Source organism: Vanessa atalanta, chromosome 17, assembly GCF_905147765.1.
Source record: "Vanessa atalanta chromosome 17, ilVanAtal1.2, whole genome shotgun sequence".
Lineage (NCBI taxonomy): Eukaryota > Metazoa > Arthropoda > Insecta > Lepidoptera > Nymphalidae > Vanessa > Vanessa atalanta.
Window position 1 is genome coordinate 11,664,731 of NC_061887.1, and position 15,023 is coordinate 11,679,753.

Genomic DNA, 15,023 nt, shown 5'->3' on the forward strand with positions numbered 1-15,023 from the left:
CCCGATGGTACGTGGTCACCAATGGCTGTTCCTCACATCGCCAATGCGTCACCAACCTTGTGAACTGAGATTTTGTGTCCCTCGTGCCTGTAGTTACACCGGTGTGTAGGACGAGTGGGTGGTACGGACTTGAATAAAGTATACCACCAATCTTTTCTAACGATACGAGGTAAGTGGGAGGGATTTGTCAATAAAGGTTTATTTAAAGGTATCAACTTTACATTAAATATTTTATATATGTCTTTGTTCGAATTAAGTTTAGTACTTAATTGGAACAAAGATTTGCTGGGAACAGGTTCTAAATACTCAGCTTCCTAAATTAGGGAAATCGTATTACGAGAGACAGGAAATTAGGAAGCATTTCTGAGTAAGTAGTAGGCGGTAGGGTTTCCTTCCTTTATTCGGTCTGTGAATAGAGATCGCCTAACTATACATAGTCTAAGTATATAAGATATTAAGCATATATTTGATGGATGTATATAATATCACAAAAGATGTTCCTAAAAATAGTTACGCCATTGCTACAAAGAATAACATAAGCTTGTTACCTCTGTTACTCGACTTTACAAAGTGGGTAATTCGTTCGTGGGACAATGTATATCCCTTGTACAAACGTTTCTTAGAAAGCGTTGAAAAATGTTCAATTTTAAAATCGGACGACACAGGTAAGTGTTATTTGTATTGTATCTGTTGTTGTAGCAATTTTACAGAATAACATATCAATCGCCTTTAGGTTTAGGAACCTTAAAGCGAGTGCTCCATTTATAAGGGCAATAAATGAAAGATTTTTTATCAAGAATATTTTCTAGCTGGAAGGGTTTTGTGATCACCTACTCATTCAAATTTCTACCGCCGAACACCAATACTTACGATTATGTTCCAGTTTCAAATTTGAGTGAACCGGTGTAACTATGTATTTACATACACAAGATCACCGTAGTTCCAGTTACTGGAGCATTGATTGAGCACGGAATGCTTTGTCTAATTTTGTGATCACTTTTCTTATAACTTTCTTGGTAGCCCATCTACCCGTCCGTCTAACCTTCTAGGTTAGTCCGTCTCTCTTTACATTACATCAGCAGCCTGTAAATTTCCCACTGCTGAGAAAGGCATCCTCTCCCTTAGAGGAGAAGGTTTAGGGCATATTCCACCACGCAGCTCCAATGAGATTTGATGGAATACACATGTGGCAGAATTTCGTTGAAAGTAGACACATGCAGGTTTCCTCGCGATGTTTTTCTTCACTGCCGAGCATGAGATGAATTATAAACACAAAAAATTCCAGGTTTGAACCCGAAATCATCGATTAAGATGCACGCGTTCTAACCAGTGGGCCATTTCGGCTCTATTAGATACAAAATAAGAAAATATATCGTAAGATGGTTTTTAAGGGGCCAGAGTCGCGACTAGCGACTAGTATGTAAAGCCAATATATTGAATCACGTATGTAATTACGCCCGTCTGGGGGCGGTCATTGATAAATTCATTAGCTCATACACGCCCATCTCACTCGCCTTTCGTACGATGACCCTCTTCAACAGTACAATATTGTTACGAGACAATTCGGCTTTAGGCATGTTCCTCGCATAAACATTTATGAATGGGCAATAACAATTCACATAACGGCAATAAGGAAATGAAAAGAAATCTATATTTATAATAAACAGTAAATATCAGAAGGACACACGATATCAATTGAGATTAAGAATAAAATTTCGTTTATTGTCCATGTGTGTGTGTGCAACCATAAATAATTAATAATTTTTTTTTAATTTTCTCGCGAATAAACGGTTTTATTAAAATACTAAAACAAGGAATATTAATAGAGTTTAATGACATTACATTAATACAAATATGAAAACAGATAATCTTCTGATCGTAAAACTTATTATAAAACGAATTATAATAAAAATTAAAAGAGACGAAGTTTACAATAGATTAACTAAAACACGGTCCCGCACAAAGGAAAATAAATAATATAACCAATCACAGCTTTTAAATAAAGTATTAATAATATTAAATTTTAATTCAACATGCTTATGAGAGTCTTTTATATCGGAAAATGTTAAGGGTTCCAATATTGGTTTAAAAATTGCATTTTATATGAAACTTTCTCGGACCTTATTACGCATAAGTAAAATATTATAAAATGAAGGATTAAACTGTACGTCATCATAACTTATTTATCAATAGAGGTTGAATAGGAATCAATTTTAAAGTAGAGACAAATAACTTATAATAATAAATTCCGTACTGCATTTGTAAATAAAAAATATGTTTGGTTTGTTCGTATTCGATGCGTTCCACGTCGTTTATTCGGTTGATTTGACACTTCGTGCAGTTGTTGTTAGTGCGTGAATATCTCTGGCACAGACACCAAATTACAATAAGTTGCGCGAATCGTATCGGATCATTGTTTACAAATGAACTTAAGAGCATAGAAGTTCATGCGTTTATATTATACTAGTTTTTGCCCGCGGTTACACTCGTACTTGTTTAATGGGTTAGTAATCAGGCGTTAGGAATGAAAATAAGACTTTGTTCTTCCTTGGAGTTCAAGCTTTATATCAAATTTCATTCAGTTCAATTCAGTGATTTGGCCGGGCAACAAGACAGACAGACCGTTACTGAGTATATATAAATTGTACATTACAATCTTATAGTACTGATAAGCTATGTATATAACCAAACTATATCTTACGCTTAGAACTAATATTTCCATTACCAATAATTTATGCAAATTTGCAACGAGAAGATATTGTACGGACATCGATGATACCGAACGCCTCTTTGATTTCAACATTAATGAAAGAGCTTATCTTACTTTAAAGTTGCCGACATGGCTAGTAACAAGGAAACTCTTTTCCTTTTTCTTTTACCATAAACGCTTTTAATTTTTAACGGTTGTTCTTTTGATCTGAGCGAGTTTAATTGAAAAGAACGATGGTAGAGATATCTCAAATCAAACTGTATCCTAGCCTCATTATTTATTTTCGGACTTCATGGGCTGAGATTTGTGTTACGCAATTAATCTTGATCCTTTGAATATTCATTTGAAATAGAAGTTGATAGTATTGTGATACATATGGCGCTACATATCTAGCTACGCCCTAATATGTCCCGCTCTTGGGCACACGCACACATCACACGCTTTCCGGTTTAAACGAGTGTTTGGGATAAAAGTAACACATATCATGGCACTGGATAATGTTCTGTATATGTGTCTGCTGAGCAAATGTTTGCCTTTCATTTTAGAGGATTTTACTTGAAGTATTTTAATAATATTATAATTTTAATTTATTTAACTATAAAAGAGTGTATTTTTGTAAATTTAAACTGTATTTGTTACGTACTTAAACGTCTACGCGAACATAACGGCGTCTTAAGCTTCTCATTATTACAACATTATTCGTAAAGCATAGAAACAAAACTGTTTATATAATGAGCGTATAATTTAATACAACAAGAAAGGAAAGCGTTTAGATTTTATTTACTCGTTTTTGTTATATAAAAGAGATCTTTAAAACGACCTTTTAATGGAATAATAATAATCTAGAATTAATGAATTATTGGAACATTATTTTATGAAGTATTATTCTATATGCCGTGATGGCTTAGAAGTTGGAATGTGTTGTCTTTATCAAAGATTGTGACTTTTAACTCGAATGAGCACTTCTGAATTTTCATGTGCTTAATTTGTGTTTATAATTCCTCTCGTGCTGGTGACACTAGTCACATGTTGACGCAGTAATTTAACGTAAATATAAAACGAATATATGTACGTCATGTTCGTTTCACGCGTACGTCGCTGTTTATCTGAAGCTTTTTGATCGATGCGACCTTTTCAACGCATGATTGATTTATGTCACTTAAATATCTTGTCGTCCGCTCGACCCCACACATGCTCTCTTATTCTATACGAAGGAATTGCAATATACACGTAATTACATTTTGATGATCTGCTACGCAGTGCCTCTACGTAGAACCCCTTATGTAATACAACCAATTACGTTATAATATTTTACTAACTTATTATTAAAGAATAAAAAAGGCAATGTATTTACTACAATTATATATAAGATAGTTTTTTCGTTTGAATTGGATCTGCTTGGTGGAGCAGCTCCAATTACTGTACAATGTACTGATGTTATAATGTATTATTGAAATTGATCAATACGTTTATGTTTGGTGGATGCGCAAATGACGAAGTATTTCAGAAAAACGGTTTAAATCCAAGAAGGTAGAGCAGCATAACCGACTTTATCACAAGGGCACAAGGGACACGTACCCAGGGCTACCGTTGCAAAGGAGCCCGAAAGGCTTACCCTGTATTTACTTTTGTTATGATACTGGTGGTACGTTAGAGGGCACCCAAAAGGCACCGTTTTAAAATGGTAAAAAGTCGATACAAAAATATAGTATGATAGTAAGGAGTAATATTTACCGTGAATATAACGTGCGGTGCAGCTAGTGAGATATGAAATTTGAGAAATAAATAATTTTTCATTGACTTACAAAGTCTTATATAGATCGTATAATTGTTTACTAAATACATTGAAATTTAAAGCATTTTACAATAAGAGTCTGTTGCTAATGTAATATTCTTCACACGTAATTTCGTTAAACTCGTCGAATGAAATAAACATGTGAAGCACTAACGGCGCTGCGACTTAGATTATATTTGCGACGAAACTAATGCCTTAAAAAGTGGCTTCACTTAGTTCACAGCGCTTTATGTACTTAGTTTAAGCGGAATAAAGACAATTTTATTTTAGTTTAAGCTAAAACTTCTACATAAGGCGTTTAATTTTCTGTTTAAATTATTCAATATTCCGTATGTTCACCTTCTTTTGTCGCGTCGATAAGACCGACTCGATCGAAAGTGCTTGCGAAAGCCTACTTGAATACAGTACGAGTATATTTTGATTTTATGGATTTCCACCGTGACGGCTTTCACATGACGCTCTCTTGTGCCGTGATCCCCACTCCGCCTCTCCCTTATGTTATCTGGCACATATATTGTTGCTATGTATTATTAAAATAATAATATCATATTTATTTTATAACAGAAACTATGTTTAAATTAACTTACTTAAAATAATTACATATACTGTCGGGGGTGCCGCGACGAATAAATTTTTTAAAGTAAGTCTTGATGGATTCTTATATTATTTAATATGATTTTAATTCTTTGGAATATAATTTCGGTTACTCCATTGCGTCCATTAGTCCCGCAGTAATGGACACTTACTGTTAAAAGCCACGAGAAGTTTGAACAGCTGCGAAATAAATATCTTTTGTTTTCCTCGGCTTTAGATAAGACATTTAATCGTAAAAATTGCCTGGACTAGATTTAGTACTTTACACTACGAACGTCCTTTTACTAGTAACTAAATTGAATGTTTTCAATCTGAAACGCATTTTGTTATAAATACTTTTTATTGACTTAAAAAAAAAAAGCTATTCGCCTTTTATATGTATAACACGGCAGATATATAATTTACATCTAATAAATAAATATTTCATTTCAGCCATTCCAACTTTGCTTAGGTATATAAAAATATCTTAAAAAATATACAGATTTATTATAAATTTATTACAACTGAGTCAGCATATTTTATCGCACGCCCTACGTACATATTTATTTCTCAATAGCAAAACCGAGCAAGCGTACTCGAATAATATATTCAAATTAGTTTCAATTTATATATTTCTTATCTTTTAAAAGAAAACATTCATACTCGATCGTTACGGAACCGACAATGTATCTGGCAATTTATATAAATACTGGTCAAAGTTTTATTAATGATTTTATTTATGTATGCGTTAAACGAATTCAATTAATTTTATAATTCAAAGTTCAAATTATACGGCATTATTGAAGATTATGTGAATATAAATACAATTCATCTTAACTCAACCACACGCTAGATGGTAAGAAACTAGCGATGTAATATTTCTCACTCGGTGGCAGTGCTTTGTTTAAGCCACTCATCAGATCACTTATAATTTCGCTTCATACGAGTATGACATTAGAAATAAATGTAATATTTTATCCGAGAAATAGTTATATGCGAGGCTACGAGTTTTGTTAAATATAGTGACATTATTCACGAACATTTTCACAACAAATGAAACAGGTTTTAAATTATATAGTTTACATTATATTGCCAATGTTACACCTCACATTCCAAGTTATAACAAACTTCTACGGCTCTTGTTATTTTACTTCCAATTTCTCCCCAAACACCAAAACGAAACTACAATTGAGCGCTGCTCTTACTATTTTCACGAGTTAGAAATGTTTGGTTAAAAAGACAGACCGTGGTTGGTTCATTGAAAAGCATATACAAATGGAGAACTGAGGTTCTGACCCGAACTCACCTATCTGTATAACAAACAGTTCTTGTGTTTTTCCGTATAGATATTCTCAGCAGCAGCTCAGTTTCAGGTCAGTCAGCACAAAAAGCAAGTAAAGGTTGGTTTTACTTATGAACACCCTCCAGTCGGAATGCAGTTACATTGGATTGTGAGCGCTCACTTGCCCATAAAATATCTTTTGCGTCGATTATTAACCGACGTGACCAAAATTCTGACTGTCATAAATTTATTTCATTTGCCAAAGTATAAAATAAACCGTAATTTATTAATTAGCGTGTTTATTTTTAATCATTTTATTTATACACATAATAATAATTGCTGTACCGCCATACTGAATGTTTTATTTTAATTTAATTACACACAATAATATGTTTGAGCAAATAAATTGATTATCATTGATTGATTGATTGATATAAATGTTGTTACAGTAAATTAAAAATTTGTTTTTCGAAATGAAGCGAGTAAGCGGAAAGGCAATTATAAAGCGTTAATTACCGAGTCAGTTGACTGAACGTTTCTGTTCCTGAACGATGCAAAATTGGTTTTAAGTTTATTGATAGCTATCAATAATTATGTTTCCTTGTTTAAAAATAGCACCTCTGGGATATTACAATTAATTCATGTGCTGTCTGATGTCGCTGAAAGCTCATACTTTTTATTCAATTTTTATCGAATCGCACACCATTGAGATTGTGTATTCAGTTTTTTTCATAAATAATACTAATATTCACAGACGACCTAAATATTCACAGAAATTTCCACCAACCCGCATTGGAGCAGCGTGGTATATTCATGCTACAAACCTTCTCCTCAAAGGGAGAGGATGCCTTAGCCCAGCAGTGGGAAATTAACAGGCTGCTAATGTAATTTATTCACAGACGTGTTTTGAGTTTTTTTTCTGGTATTTTCTATTTGATTTTTATTAGTTTTGATGTGCCTGCGTGTTAAATTTTCAGGCAGCAACACAATCTGCCTTTTAGGACACCAGAAACAATGTATTTATTGACAATCTTATAGAATATAAGATTAAATCGCATGGGTGTTTTTTATCATGTATGTATTGTCTACTTCCCTCAGAGCTCAGTTATAAAGAAAGTTACCACTGCCAAAACAAATGTTTAATCTCCATGTTCATCGCGAGACAATGTTAAAATGAGTTACGAAAATAAAAGAAAATATCATTAAAAAGTATAAATTTAAGTTTTGTTTCAGATGTTATACGTAACGCGAGCGCGACCCGAGGTTTGAAGTTGATGCGATATGTTCTCGTGGTAACAATTAACGCGAGTTTTGGACTTTGATGCCAGGAGAACGGGAATGTTAATTAAACCAACTGACCTTTTTGTTCTTGTTTAAAAATGAAATAAACATTATGAAATTTTCCTACTAAAATTGGTCAACTATTTTTGGAGTTTTTATTAATGTAGAAATTGAAATTAATGTAAGTGATATGTTGTTGTTATTTTAACACTATAAAAATGTGAATAAGTATATCACATAAATATGTTTCAATATCTTATCGTGATATCTATATCTAATAAATATTACAAAAATATAAAAAACAATATGAAACATTAATGGAGTCTTAGATTAAAAATTGGATTTTAAAAATATTTTCTTATCAATCGGTTGAATACGGAAATAGATCCAGATTGCTAAATGTTTAAGGCATTCCATAATTGTTCATCTGTACGTTGAATAAAAATATATTCTATAAGCTAGTCATATGGACCGGAAATCTTATGATCTTAATTTATTAGTTATGACCCCCAGAATCCGTCGCCGTTCTCTCCACTCGATCGGAAACAGTGAAGAAATGGAAACAAAAATTAACTCCATTTTTGTTTGCACTCTCTTTTCTTTGGAGTAAAACTGTCGTGACTAAAATCAGCCAGAAAGATATAATCAACATCATCAGATTTTATGATGCATTTAGCGTGTGTGTTTTGAAGATTGACTTCAGAAGCTTAAAAAAAAACCAAAGAGCACAATGTTTACCCGTACATCACACACAAGCAAAAACATTGTCCAGTACCGATGTCGGTCACTTTACCATCAGCCATATATAACCAATTTCCCGCAATAAATCCCGGGACGGCGTCCCGTGGCGCCGAGTGAATACAATATCTCATTCCATGTTCTAACTAAGCGATGTGTAATCTTATTGTGACATAATCAGATTATTTTATTAGTGCAAATATCTCTATATAAAAAAAGTATTTGTATATATTACATAACTTCCTACTAAGGCGGACCCTTCCTCCTTGTAGCGGTAGGGTGAGTAACTAATATGTACGACATGCAGGTTTAACCACAATTTGTTTACCTGAGATAAATTTACGAAGGCATAAATTGTATATAATTTATCTCTGTTGAACAAATTTTTAGTCTGTTGACCTTCAAGTTGTACGCATCTTTGCAGCCTCAAAACGTCAGGCGAATTTAATGTATATGTTACTGTAAAAGCTGGAACTAAGGTAAATCTTAAGATTTTCCAGTAAAACATAAGATTTACCGACATGAGGTGGTAAATGTAAATATTATAAAACGACTTTTTCGGACTTTTACCATTCCAACCTAACCTAACCTAACATGTAAATCCTAAGATTTACCAAGTGAATGATGGTAAAAGTTCGAATCCCAACGCTTTATGGACATTTACCATTCATAATCAGTAAATCTTAGGTTTTACTGGAAAAATCTTAAGATTTACCATAGTTTGAGCTTTTACAGTAACATATACATCTAGACATATAATATTTTAATGCAATTAGCTGGTAATTGACAGTCATCACTGAATCTGCTCTTCAGGACTTTTTTATAAAAAATAATAATATTGAAGATAAATCTCTATCAAAATACATCATTATGTTGTAACTTTAAATATATATATTTAATATTGTGTTCATATAATGAACAATTGAAGGCGCACAAATCCTATTTATTGCTCTTTTGTCCTGTTTCCCGATCAGTGGTTTTATTTCAAAACTTTCGAAGTTCATTAACGATGTATTCACGTGTTAATGTTCAATATAATACGAAAAATATTCGTATAATTTATTAGGTACAGATTTATAAATTTGTATATTTATTTTACTGGAATGGTTTAAAATATATTTGTCATTTGATTCCCTGATTATACTACGAATTGCGGTAATTATATATTAATAAAGTATAAAATAATTAATTTCTAATCGTCGCCGGCTAGTTCATTAGCATATTGAAAAATCGTTCCAATTAACTTCACTATTGCCAATATTGGTAATTTTCCTATATTATGCTATTTGACTTAGAAAAGTTTTATGAAACATAATTACCGTCTCGTCAAGTAGTTAATTAAATAAAGCCATATTTTTTATATACTAATATATTGTAAAATTTTAAATCATGTTTCTTGATTTATTTATGGGAAAATGAATAACCTAGAAAAGCTCCACGGCTGGGCTCTGTCGGTAACATCCGTAGCATTTCGTGGCATTCCGTAGCATTCCGTAGCTCGAACTGAGTGTGCTGTGATAAGTACGAAGCACATGTTGAACTTGTTGACCCAACTTAAAAACGTAGTCAAACAGTTTCTCATGTAATTTATTTAAAAAAAATGTCTTTAAATAGTTAATATTTTACATTCGCGAGTTCCATTAAGTTTATAGATTTTTTTTTTATGTTATAGGGGGCAAATGAGCAGGAGGCTCACCTGATGGAAAGTGATTACCACCGCCCATGGACATCCGCAACACCAGGTGCGTTGCCGGCCTTTAAGAAATAAGTACGCTCTTATCAGTATCAGTTCGAAAAAACCGCCGGCGAAAGCTGGTTCCACAGAGTGATTGTGCGGGGCAGAAAATGCCTTTAAAATCGCGCTGTTGAGGATTTTGCATTATTGGTATTGGTATTGTATATAATCTTAAATATTAATGATAATTTTATCTTTACTTCTTGGTAGGGCTTTGTTCAAGTTCGTCTGGATAGATATTACCCACCCATATAATCTACCGCTAATGTTGATATCATGTTGATAGAGACAATAGGAAACGCGATGTAAGGAATGTTTAAAAAAAATTACGGCGTCATTGTCAATGGGCAGTGGTGACCATTTACCACTAGGTGGCCCATTTTCACTTGCATATAGAGATTTTATAAATATAATATACATTTTTGGTTGAATCATACAACCAGTATATCTTTAAAGTGTTTTTTTCATAGTATCTCTTTTATTGAAAACTAAATATTATTGATAATACGAAGGCTGAATAGTTAACAGTCGTTGATATCGCGGTAAGCTTGTTCCACCGTGCTTCTAATAACGCTCTTTACTTTATATAATTACTAACTTACTGAATATAATTACTATTGATGCATGCGCTGAAATCAAAATCAAATTATTCTAGTATTAAGCTCTAACTTTAAGTGTAATTTTGAATCGACATGTTACAGGATTAAATTGAAACGCCGGCATATTTAACTGAAAATATTTAAGGTATGTAAACTTAATTACGTTTGACTTTTACCTCGGCTTAATTAACATGATATGAATTTCTATGAGAGTAACGCGATCAAAGGATATGCAGCCGACGGCACATCATTACCGGCAGGTGACAGTGACGTAGCGCGTCACACAGGTATAAACCATTACGTCATTACCGCCTGTACACGAGAACTCCTATGTTTTCTTTGATATAAAATATAAACCCGTGATATAAATCATATCAGTATGAGTACTAAATACTATAAATATATTTAATTAATTACGACGTATATATAAATGAATGATTATCAATTTGTGTCGAGAGAGAGGTGGCGAGTCGCAATGATTTTAAAGTCATTGCAATGCAGGCCTTTCATTAGTTAGTAAGCTATAAGTACAATTAACGATCCATTTTATTTTTATTCATTGTGTATTGCGATAGTCTCAGTGATTGTATTCATAATATTAAGCTCGATGGCGCTGGAAATGCAACTAATGTATATAATAAATATAGGTATATTTTATGAAGTATAAGTAAAAACAGACTGACTACTATTAGCGTCAAGCTCAGCTTAGAGAGGACTAAGCAGAGGGAGGAAGAAAGTTGTGTGTGCGAGTATCACGAGCTATTCCTCTATATACTGGACTTGTACCCTAATTACATGTAAACTTGTTTTTATGCATAGATAACTCATTTATAGACAATCACAAATTTGCTCCCGTCGCAAAAAACTACAGAGTATAGTATTAAGTGTAATTTATATTCCAACTAGAGGTAACTTACGTCGTATATATGACACGTATGTTACGTAGTGCCCAAGTATACTCAATATATATTTATTTTTTACTTGTAATAAGGAGATGAGAGAACGAGCATCTTTAACTGAATTGAAATGTGTCGATTATAATCATTTTAAAATAAATAATTTATTCGTATAAAACTAAGAACCAAAGGTAAGAACTTATTAATGTATTAAGAATGTTTTTTGTTGTTGTTGTGAGTGAAGGATTGCATTGAGTAATGTAGTTACTTATTACTTAGAAGACACAATAGTGAATAATTTAATATATTTAATTACTATTGTAATTAGTTAAGCACTCATACATATTGTCGAATTTTATCGGTTTAATATTAATGTATAACGATGGTGTAAAACCAAGAATTTCCGACTCGAAATTGAGTGAATACTTTTTTCACAAATAAAATTTAGAGCCAAATTATACCAAATGAAATTTTAGTGTACCATGCTTTATAATCCATAGTATGTCTAGCACAGTATGTTTCATATATGACATGACATAAAAAGGTTCGAGTCATTAAAATATCAATATGTTGTTATGGGATATCTTTCAAAGCTGAAATAGAAATAATTATTTATTAAAACAAAACAATAAACACAACTACAGAATGTAGAGCTTTAGTTTTCTATTTATATTGACGCGAGCGACGAACGCGTGACGACCAGATTTATAAAACAAATTGAGCGAGGCGTTTGTGTCACGCTGATAAATGCTCCGTCGGCAGTGACAACGAACTGCTTGGATCTGCGACTTCTATTAGAGTAAAAAAATAAAAATGCAATTGAATTCGCATTTACGTACACTTTTTTTTCTAAAGTTTTCATTAAGCGATTCAGAAGTTTACAAAAGTGACAATTTGTAAAACTTCCACTTTGCAAAGCCCCCCTCTTTAGAAGAATGATTGGTGCTTTATCCACCGCGCTGAAGAAATGCTGGTCGGTAGATTACAATTAACGCACGCTTGTTTTCTCACGATGTTTTACTTCATTGGCTGACACGAAGTAAATTCAAAGGTCAAATGAAGCACACGAAAGCTCAATAGTAGCTGTTTATATTTTTACCGTAATGAAAAAAAAAACCTATTTGGACTGTTGTCAGTGTATACCTTTAATAGGTTTTATTTCACTTAGCAGTTACGTGACTGTTGCAATTATTTAAATAATATATAATAATATATCTTTTAACTTTTGACATCGTGCAAAATCGTTTCATTACTTTCTTAGCTATTGTGTAAAGAGATTTATATTATCGCCCACTTCTTTAAAACTTAATTTACAAATACATACAGTTTATAGCCTTATCAAAATAAATAGTAATTTTTAAAAATTTCTGCCAATCAAAAATACCGTTCACACTTTTTAATTTAAGCAATCTTTGATATATTCACACAGCAAATATTAACTAACACCTACTAACACAATTCGTTTAATATCTACGCTATAAAAGTAACAAAATATCTATTAAAACAACAAATCGGTTATTTAGGATGTGCACTAAATATGAGAAATATATATTAGTTTTTATTTAATTTAATGTTTACTACAATACTGTTTGGAGAATGTCATTTAGCCTCGACGCTGCAGAGCTCCAGCGATGTTTGCGGTCGTGTGGATGTCTCGCCCGATAATGCGCAAACGTGTTGAGTCTCTTATGAGCAGGCTCGTGAGTAAATGAACAACCACCTCAACACATACTAGTGACCTAAAATGGTACAAATACGGGTTCAGTATAGGTTACTTTTTTGAAGTTCTTTTTTTAATTTATAATAGAACACCAATTTCTATGTGTTATAAATATTAACCATTCCTTAAATCACCAATGTACCACAAAACTTGGAAGCAAAGTGTTTTGTTTTTTGTACTTGTACACTGGTTCATTTGCCCTTCAAGCCGAAACACGAAGGTATTAAGTAATAAATAATTCTTAGCGGCACAATTTTTATTCCATTAATATTGGATTAGTGATATAATTGTCGTGATGTACGAATAGACACATAGAGCTAATTTCATAGTACTGTTATTCGTATTATTAAATTTAAATTAAAGTTTGTATCTTTGTGTTTCCTTTATGCGTTCCTTTCAGGGTTATGTATTGACGCTATTTGTGCGATTGTGATGAAACTCCCTGTGCCAGTAAAAGTCACTGCTTAAAAAACAAGAAGATATCTTCGTATGTTTGTTTTTACTATGAATACTTTATGTGGCTCCTCATTGCGAACTCGGATCGAGGAAAGAAAGAACGGGTAGCTAGTATTACAAAACATCTGTGTTTTTCAATAAAAGCTTTAGCTTTAGAGAAAATGTTGTGAGAAAATCGATGGCATTCTTTGCTTAATTGTCCGGCGCAGGAAGGAACAAACGAGCAACTTCCGCTGTGATACGTGTCGGCGGAACATTGGACAGGTGATTTTAATTAAGCCGTCATCTATTAAACAGCAGTAAATGTTTGTTTTAGTTCAATTAATTTAAATTTTGTTGTAGAAACTAACTAATAATGTAGAGTGCATTTGTGTTTACACAGCACACAAAGGTATTATGATATCACCAGCAGTTCGCTTGTCTCCCATAAGAATTACATAAAATTAGAATTGTTGTTCCATTTCAAATTATTCATAATTGCATCATATGTTATACGGGGACACATGAGATTAAGAATAACCGACACGTCTTCTTTGAAGGGCTAAGGCCTCCTATCCCTTTGAGGTTGGGAGGTTGGGAGCATATTCCAGCACGCTGCTCCAATGCTGGTTGGTGGATTGATATGTGGCAGAATTTAGTTGAAAATGAACACATGCAGGTTTCCTCACGATATTTTCCTTCACCGCCGAACACGAGATGATTTATAAATACAAATTATGCATATAAAAATTCAGCGGTGCTTGCCTGAGTTTGAATCCGCAATCATATTCAAAATTTCAGATCTCCAAGATTACCACGCATACTAACGATTGATGATTTTGTCATCCTTGTCGAACTTAAAGTTAGTCCTAATATAAAGTAAATGAAAAGAACAGGTACTACAGGTTGGCTGCGCACCGTCCTCCTAGTGTCAGCTAATATTGTTTGTCTTAAACTATTATGGTATAGTATATATTTTTGCGCTGATATCAGAAGCTAGTGTGAAGGGTTTTCTCCCATTATACTCTAATAAATAGACTGATTTTTTTTTCCTAATTTACTTTAATTTTTTTAATAACATAACTATATTATTACTAAGATAGATTTAGATTTTAAATATGACGTATATGAGAGTGCATGTTGGCCTTAGTAATCGAAAAATAACATGAGTCTTATGCGAGGTGAGGTTCACGCTGTCAACGTGGCCTTTGAATGCAATAAAAAACAGTAAGCTTGTCGAAGAGCGTTCGTGTGCGAGA